We start from the raw sequence: 8,840 nt of genomic DNA on the forward strand, positions 1-8,840 counted from the left end.
GCGACTTAATTTCCCTGAAGAAGTTGAGGCCCTCATGTCAAACAAATAAGGACATTTTTTGTTTTAGAGCCCATTTCAAGATGGCGGCCACTTACCGTGAATGACTGGTATCTAGTAAACATGGACGATTAGCACTGGGTCGTACCAGCTTTCCTTCCGGCCTCTTCCAGTGCATTACTTCTCGAGCCGGTTCTGATCGCTGGTTTGATCCTTGGATGCGTAAAACACGTCGCCATTTTAAAAGTTAGTAAAGTACAAAATCATGAAGTTTGACCGCGAGCGGTTTAGGAAGTCTATTTCTCGGTTTCAAGCATTTCAAGGCTTAGTGGCGGGCGAATTCTTCGCCTACTCTTCGTCCTTTCTGTAAAGAAGTTTCTAATGTTCTTCAAACTTCTGGAGTTTCTTCTGCTGGGAAGAGGGTCTTAAAGCGAAATCATTTGCATATTACGCTCAACTCACTGCGGGAACTGTTATACGAATATAAGTAACTTATGCGGTATATAAAGTATAGTTAATTCCAATTTTCCAAATTTCACAGGTTAGACAAAAAGGCAATAAAGGTTGAGTTTCTACTCGTTTTTACTTTCAATAAAACACCTTAAGGTTGCTGTTTTATACAATTTTTTTCCAACATGTCCAATTGTCGATGTACGGTGTAATCTTTCGCCGTTTTTGTGATTTTTGTTTCAGATTTAATTTCTAAAAGATTCATAGACATTTTCTGAAAATTTCGTCCTAATTTGTTCAATTTTGAGTTCAATAGATGCATCTTATTAAGGGCTGCATGTCTTTTGAGCGATGTTTTGCTGTCAACAAACCTCACACATATAGGGACTTTGGAAGATAATCGGCCACATGATCATTGTAGACAATGATCTATGTAAAACGGCATCACTATGCGACATACAAGGTCTAACACTTATTAGAAGCTCCGCGCGCTTGAGCGCATCTTCCACCCTGTCTCGTCACTACTGGCTTGTGCAACCACGTGGTTTTTACCTTAAACGCATCAGGGAAGGCAAGGCTAAAATGCACGGGAAAACGACGCGAATGGTGGTATAAGAAAATATTTTTTCATTCGAAACTCTCCAAATATTCCGTATGCCTTTTTTTGAGCACATGACACTTTGGTGGCACACTACATCAGCAGCTGTTTCATTCCGGGGGTCTATGACCTGAACCTCAAAAATGTCCGTTTTGTTTTCCTTGTGTTAGACTGTGTATTCAGGAAGAGCTGTGGCAAGAATATAAAGTTTGTTTTGTCAGCAGAAGGAACCATGTGCTGCCAGGTCCACAAATCGAAGGAGACAATGTATAAACTGTGAAGGACTTAACAAATGTTTTTAATAGATTTTTCATTTATTATAATCAAATGTATACTGGCTGTACACTGATCAACGCAGTCAGTTAAACTATTGCATGAAATCAGTCTAGAATAGAACGTTGTTATCAGGAACTAATAATCGCGTTTTCTTGCCATGCGGGTAAACTGTCTTGACCCTTATTCCTCTAATACTCATAGACGAGCTATAAATAGACACTATGCATTTGTGGTTGTATTATTGATAGACAGAATTCGACTTCGCATTCTCTTTGACTTTTTACCATTTGTTTCTTAGCTTGTTTTTATTGGATTCGTTGAGTCACCTTGTGGCTCTCTGATATAAAATGTGCTCCAAAAATTTCAATCTTAGCCCTTCCCATCTCCGGCAACCATGCCCATTGGTTAAGAAACGGATGTGGAGGTTGTCGTAAGGTACAATTTCCCACGAAGAATATTCATCAAGGGAATCAATAAAGCAATTCTCGCAACAGGGAATTGAAAATAATCCGACCACGCAAAGAAAACTCGTTCCCATCGGAAAAAAAGCTCTGTTTCCACTTTTGCACGCAAGTTAGGGAAATGACGCAATCCTCATGGTATCTATAGAGACGTTTTTGTGGAAGTTTATTCTGTTTATACTGTGAAAATACCAATCAAAAAGTGGGTTATTGTAAAAGTTAATTTGCTATTTATAGTTTCAAACTACGTATCGAGGATACGTGAGCAGGACTTACTATTTAGTAAAAATTTAAAGCTGTGGGATATTAGAAGCCAAGCAGATGGAATCAGTAAAGTTTTCTACTGTTATTAATTAGTCTACTGTTATTAATTAGCAATAATTAGATACTTTGGGGTCTCCTGTTTAATCTCTCCCCTTTCGTTTTCTCTTAAGAGAGAGAAGTAACTTGTTCTATTTCACAGTATTGATATCAGTGATCCAAGATCGGGTTTATGTCGTTTTGAAAAACTCTAGAAACGGTGCGAGAAACAGAATTGATAACTCGCAGCGTTTTATAAGAAAACTGAACGCCCAGTTTTAAACTTCACCATATAAAACATAAATTAACAGATGCAAATTAAAGTTATCAGTTATAAAAATAACTCGGCAAACTGTTTTTTTGGCAGCCAAATAAACAACATTTTACTTGCGCTGCAGGCGTTTTTGTAAGGTCAAAGTTTCTTTCTTTCTGGTGTAAGCTAGGTCCATCTAATTACAAAGGCAATTCAGAAAGAGATTGATCGTTTCCTACCGATCTAATTGTTAACGGAACTGTACATGTATTTCCTTCCGAGAAGAAAGAGGGCAGCCCCACGCGATGTTGATTTTGTGCTGACCTTTAAGGCTTAAAAACTATAACAATGTTGTTATTTTTGGCGTTGATCTGAAAAACCCTATTGACAAAATTAAACGATTTATCACTATTCTGTCAAAACAATAGAGATTCACATGCGTTCTCTTAGACCGAATAATTTTCGCAACGCATAAGTGATTAATTGGATGTTGAGACATGTATGAGCAAATGTCAGTATTTAGTAGCACGCAATCATATTTTTTTTTTCAAAAAAAGAATAATTTTCGTAAAGTTATAAATTTTGGTTAAAATTAACAAAACTAACAGGTACTTAAGTGCACTTTGTCACGCTGCGCCCTAGCAACTTTTGGCGGGAAAACTTAAGCGTATGATGGAAGGCGATGGCTGTCTTTTTATCACTGCGGTTTTCGGTGTAGATCAGTGGGGCCACATTTAAAAGCCAGCGAGGTAGAGTATTTTCATCGATATCATATGGAACATTTTTCTTCTTGTCGCGCTCACAGTTGCAAGAACTCCACTTCTATGTGTCTGATACTCTAGTTTTTCTGTCGAGCTTACGAGTCATTTCACAGGGAGACTGGAAGAAGCAAGAGAATTTTTCGTTCAACTACACGAGCATACTCGTAGAAAAGGGGCTTCGACGGAGTCCTGGCAGAACTTCGGATGTTCTACCACACAACTACAGATAGCTCCCGGTAATCTAGTCATCTTAAAATTAAAATTTCGGGGCAGAAACCACTAGAGAGCGAACACCATTGATTGGCGCTCCTCTCTTTCCGGCTAGTTTCTTCAGTTTTTTTTTCCTCAATGACGTTCTCGTAAACTTGGTATTCCACAATGTACCTTTTCCAACTCGCATGAAACTCACGATTATGGGTCACTGACTCGAAACTTTTACTAGCGTAAAGGTTTCTGAAACGTTGGAGTTCCAGACCTCAGTTCACAATATCAATTTTAGACTTGTTTTTCTGGTTGCATCTTCATTTTGTATAGTCACTTGTAGAGAACGCTTTGTTCTTCAAGAATTTCCTCTCTGCATGTATGTTTCCGTGCGTATACTTTCGTTTACATTCTGTAACAGTTTAATTTCATATGCACCATTAAATTTGGGCATGCCTGGTAAATTCACCTCTGTTCAGATAGGAATCAATCAGAGGGTAAGAGGGACGGATCTTGTGAAAGGCAAATTATCTAAATGATTAATTTCAAATTAATTTCTGCGTTTCCGCAAGAGAACAGACGGGACGCCTTAATGATTGTTCTCGATCACACTTAGAAGAGTAAAAGAAAAGACAAGGCGCATTAAAGGGAGCCGCGATTTCGGAAAGTACTGCCGTCCATCGTTAATTAGGGATAGGAGGGGTGGGGCGAGAAGTGAATGACTATCAAAATAAGAATCACTAGCGAACAAACCTCCAAAATAATCCAGGGAGAAAACAGGCCATTTCTCTAAGTTTAGAAGATTTTAGTACAAATGACAATGGTCCTTCACGACGCGTCATTTGGTCCATCATTAAAATAGTTAGCCAGAGCCGGAAGTAAAACAACAAGAGCGGGTTAATCAGCGTAATTGGTATGACGCAGCTTAAAATTCCACGCAAAGTTTGATATTTTGTCGAGAAAACAAGAACAGTGTTTCTCACCATTTTATATTAAGGAAAAAGTGGGAAGCTAAAGCTACAATCCTTCAATCTTTCTCTAACTCTCTTTACACAAACACTGAATAAGACCTTGGCAAAATATGCTTAATAGCCAGCAAGTGGTTGTTTCATGCAGAAACTCTTAGAGGGACATTTATCGGTTTATTAGGCAGAGTTGAAAGATTTCGTGATTTCTTGACATTAGTGCTGTTTGCACGCTTGCTGTGCGCGGCAAGATAAATCAATCTCTCGAGTATTTCAAACAAATAGAAACCATTTGATTTCAGCTTAAGAAATCTTAAGAATCCCAACTATGATTACAATTTACTACTGCCCTTTCCTTCACCGTGTGTCTCAAAAAAAATTGCGAAATTATTAAGACGGCATTTTAGACCTTCAGACAAAGAAAAAAACACACCGCCTGCCTAAGCAAGCCCACTAAATGAATTAATCCCCAAATAATATTAGTCTGAAGTAATTTTTCCCTGCCAAGAGCGTTTGATTTATCTTTCAATGAAAAACAAGATTTTCAACCATTTTCATATCGGCACAATCAACTGAAACACTTTCGGCAGAACAATTAACGCTCTCAGTTTTATAAACGATGGCGGCCTTCTGGTCGATTCTCTATAGCTTCCGTTGACGCAAATGATTATTAAATCATTTGCAGTGTTGAAAACCAGCGGTGTCTTTCGTAGACTCTTGCGGGATGGTAAATATTATCACAGTGTTATCATTTTTGACCTCACGTGCCGCGGTAAAAGTGGCGACTTAAAGTGGGTGTTAACCGAGTTCGGCCTCAGCCGATTATGTGTTAAAATTTGATGATGATTTAAAATTGTCAACAAATTGTTGTCGGGTGCCTTCACCTGCCAAAATAACCACTGTAGCCGGCGTAAAAATCACACTTTTCAAATCATTTGGCGTGTAGAGTGGGTATGCACTGTCCACTACCGAACCTTACAATTATACCACTGACTCTAGCTTGTCGTAAAATCATCTTTGATAGTTTGCTTTTTCTTATGTGCTCAGATAAACACTTCTGCTTGTCCATCTGATCGCCATTTTAACTTTTCCTCTGAAAAAGTTTATGGCGGCCACATGAATTGCCAAGAAGGCGATATCGCTCTTTCCTTTAAAATAGCCGACGATTTTTCAATTGTTTCACACCACAATGAATCATTATTGCACGAATATTTATCGATTAACACTTACAAGAATGTCTCATTCCCGAAATTTCTTCTAATTCCGACATTTAAACGGTACGTATTAACGTTTCGTGAAAGGATGTTAGAAAATTACCAAGAAAACGCCACAGTATGGAAGGATGAGCCGCCATTTATATAATGAAGCGGAATCCCAAAGAAAACAGTGGTCGAGGATGCTCTAAATAAATTTAGGAAGTTGTAATAGGCTGCCAAAATATAACTTCATTCGTGGATTATACTGACATGGCTGTCTTCTCTCGTGGTTTATTAAAACATCACCGTTGATCCTTTGTTTGAATTGGTTATGCCGAGGATAGCGCTCTGTTTATTCAAGGATGAGTTTCGTGTTATAAAAATAAGCGCTATTGTTCTAGTTTGGACTATTTGCGCCTTAGAATAAGACTAGAAACTAGAAATTGAAACTATCTTGATAAGCTTTGGAAGAGTTTAAACATGCATATTTTAGTTTTAAGTTAGAGCAGACGGAGCCAAAGCGTCCTCTTAGATGAACTTTCAAACGACTTCCGCTGATATGATTTTCTTTTGTAATGAATGAACGTTCGAGAACTAAAGTACACGCTAAAGTCGACAGGTCCTTTGAACCAAGCGTTCCGATAAACATTTCAAGACTCCTCTCTGACACAGTGCAGTTAAAACACCACAAAAACTTTTCAGAGAGTTTGGTGTCTCCTGACAATGGTAAAAACTGAAATATTATGTTTATTGATGTTCCAAAACTCTATTTGCCTTTCGTGAGTGGAAAAAATATATTTCTGCCGGTTAGATAGGCATTTTAAGCTGTGAAATACCAGTAACCCTAACATTTTTCAAAGGTGCTCTTTTTTACATTGGATACTCGAGCCAAATCCATTCCATAGTTTGAACTGACAACCTGAGGTATCTTTCATCTCTGCCAAGGAGAGATCTTCAGGAATTGTTAAGCGTTACGTGCACCTTTACTTTTCATAAAACAAAAGATGACAAATTAAGCAAAAAAATAAAAAAGGGGTTTGTTTGGTAGCTACAAGTATTACTTCAGCGCTGTAAAAACGTAACTCAGTAAGCTATAGTTGAACCTCATGGACATTGGTGAGAGTGCAGGAGGAGAATGTGGAAGACACTTGTTCTGGTGATATACTCCAAAGAAACTTACACCAAATTATCGTGGATTTTGAACACAAAAGAATGTTTCTTTAGAAACTGCTTTTCAGGATTTTTATTCAAAATACTGCAATTTGGATGGTCTTGCTCGTACATTCTAAATATCATTCTCTGCATGAAAGATGTTCTCTTGAAAAACGAAGAGCAGTACATCAAACCCCCAGTCAATGTCAGCGGAAGTCGTCGAGTGAGAGTCGTATTTTCTAGAAGGATCGAGTTCAATTGTTTTGTGATCGATTCAATTCATTTAACAACTTTTTTTATCCACCTCAGCTTTTTATGTAAATCAATTGGGAGGGCAAAACCGAGAAATGCCACTCGCATTTATTATTTAATGGGTATTTTTGGATTTCCTGTGTTACTAATTTTTCTGACTTAACCCCAATTTTGGACATGGTCACGTATAAAGAGCTTCCTATCCTGCGTGGCTGGTTCATGATCCATCATGCAGGGGCAACTGCATAACTAAGAATGATCCAATTATACCAGCGTAAATATTCTCATCTAAAAATCCGTGGAATTTACGAGAAGGTTATCGAAATAATCTGATAGTTCTCGAGATGTTACGTGATCAATAAACAATTCTTACCCTTTTAACCTTAGGGAAATTTATCGAGTGTCCTAATCGAGTTGCTTCGTGTATCTAGCGACTGAAAAGCGACGAATGTAAACAACAGATATCTTAAGTTGCAAATTGCAAACTTTATTGCTGGTCTTCCATTGTGAAGTGGTTATGCTCAAATATGGGTTTGTACAGTTACCATGGGCGGAACACCAATATCCTTTTACTCTTTTGCTAAATTTTTGTTATTGCTCGTTCAAATGTTTTATTTAGGTAACAAAAGATTGATCTCAGTAAAGCAATGATTACGTAAACTAGGCGCCCTTGAAAATTCGTGGTCTCAGTATTGAAATCTTTCTTAGTCCCAACCAATGAAAAAAGACAGCGGAATATAATGTCCTAGCAAACTGATCCCGCGAAATAATTTAAATCTAAAGCCAAGAAAATAGATAGTTAGGAGGAAGTTGGATGAAGGTGTTGGACAAGCAATTATCAATTGTCTTCGTCGCTTCATGCGACGAAAACTAGTGAGTAATTGGATTACAATGCCGATAGATATGACTTTCTCGCTTTGTGGTTTTCGCGAACTCTGATAGTGCCGGCGACAAAGTGGTCAAAACATGGCGAGTCGTGCATTCCGCCACGCTACTCTCGAGAGTGACCCACCTTCTACAGGCACAACAACGGGGGATCGATCGACGAGATTTTAAAAATCTCTCTTTTGTTACCCTGCGCGATAAAACCGTATGGAAAATAATAGCTTCCCTCTGCTTGGGAACTGTGAATTGTCTCGGATAAATTAATTTGAGGTAAACTAACACACGATAGTCAGCAGGGAGTTTAAAGATAAGCGAACACGTTGTTGTCACGTGGAAAGCGTTTTAGCCGAAACAACTTTTCACCAAAGCACCTTGAATGCAAATCATTCCCCCCCATAATAATGGCACATGTTAGTAACAGAAGGGAATCCGAAACTACTCAAACAGCAAAGCTGGATAATATGAAGAGAAGCCCGCATTTCATTGGATGACATTTATAGCTCAATAATTGATATTTACAAAAGAAATCTCTTGCCAAGCGCCTACAGGGCTAATCCACCAAAAATATACTTCTTTGACATGACAATTACAAATCAAGGCAGCAAAACATACAAAGGCCTCTAGAATTACATACTTGCCATATGTTTTCACAAGTGTTTCTTCGTCTTTGGATCAGTAAGCTTGCTAAGCAGGAAAAAAATCGCAGCCTGATCCAGCTAAGTTTTGGATCTCTTAAAATCTCATTACTTTTCTGCTGTTCACCCTTACTAACATGAAAACTTAAACCATTTCGATAATATTTATTGCTGTCTTTAGTAAATAAGCACCGAGAATCAACAGCAATTATGGCACATTAATTAAAACGAGCAACGTTCGAACCTTCGCAAGGTTGCATTTTGGAGAAAATTGGAAGCAAAAACTTTCAAAGAATCTTTCAAAAATTCTACTCTCGGCATGAAAGGAAACGAGATTTGAAAGCTTCTTATCTTTGGGAAATTTCAAATTTCCGTGACTCACTTTTACTATCTGAAGCTTGTAATCTGCTGAGTTATTTTGCCTGCTGAAATGATTTCGTAAGTGCGGAACTGATAAG

This window comes from Pocillopora verrucosa, chromosome 9 (assembly GCF_036669915.1).
Source record: "Pocillopora verrucosa isolate sample1 chromosome 9, ASM3666991v2, whole genome shotgun sequence".
NCBI lineage: Eukaryota > Metazoa > Cnidaria > Anthozoa > Scleractinia > Pocilloporidae > Pocillopora > Pocillopora verrucosa.